Below are 1,098 nucleotides of genomic sequence, written 5' to 3' on the forward strand. Positions count from 1 at the left end.
CAGCTACTACTGATAGAATGATGGGTAATCTCTCATGGTGCTATTGACTGCCCCTGCAAACCCACTAGAGGGTCAGCTATGGATTGGTTCCAACTCGATGGTACACAACAACAACCACAACAACACAGGCCTTATTCACCATAGTCCAGTTATTCCAATAATGTGCTATTTCTGGCTCAGGAAATATGTCTGCTCTAAATTGTATATTGCCATTTAGTTGTGATGGCACCTATATTTGCTTCTATGGCCTTTTCACATGTAAAGAATACTGGGTATATATTTTGTTAAAGTTTATTTTACACTGAGCTGAGGTTTCCTCATGATGAAATCAGACTGTACATTTATTGGCAATGATACTCTTAAAAAGTTGTGTGCTGGGTCTTCATTGTTCCACATCACGATTTCACAATATTCAATATGTATTGGCTCAATGTCAAGAAGACGAAGATTCTCACCAATGGATCAATTGGCAGCATCAGGATGGATGGTGAAGAGATTAAGATTGTTCACAGATTTAGTCTTCTTGGCTCCACAATCAACACTCTTGGCACCAGCAGTCAGGAACTTAAAAGGCGTATTGCCATGGGAAAGTCTGCTGTTAGGGACATCTCCAAAGTACTGAAGAGTAATGGGGCCTCTCTGGAGACTAAGGTGAATCTGATATAGGCCATGGTCTTTGAAATCACTTGTTATGCATCAGAGAGTTGGACAATGACTAGGGAGGATAGAAGGAGAGTTGATGCCTTTGAGCTTTGGTGTTGGAGAAGAGTGTTGAGGGTACCGTGGACTGCTAAGAAAACAAAGAGATTCATTCTGTAGAGGGTTAAACCAGGCTGCTCCTTGGAGGCAAAGAGTCTGAGGCTTTGTCTGACATATTTTGGACATGTTGTAAGGAGGGACTGGTTCTTGGAGAGGGACATCATGCTTGGGAGGGTTGAGGGACAGCGCAGGAGGGGAAGACCCTCTAGGAGGTGGATTGATTCAGTGACTGGGGTAATCAGGATGGGTGTGTCGGAGACAGTGAGATTGATACAGGACAGAGCAGAGTTTAGGGCTGTTGTACATCGGGTCGCTATGAGTCGCAAGCGACTCAACGGT

Source organism: Elephantulus edwardii, unplaced genomic scaffold, assembly GCF_000299155.1.
Source record: "Elephantulus edwardii isolate Elephantulus edwardi_28Jun2011 unplaced genomic scaffold, EleEdw1.0 scaffold00081, whole genome shotgun sequence".
NCBI lineage: Eukaryota > Metazoa > Chordata > Mammalia > Macroscelidea > Macroscelididae > Elephantulus > Elephantulus edwardii.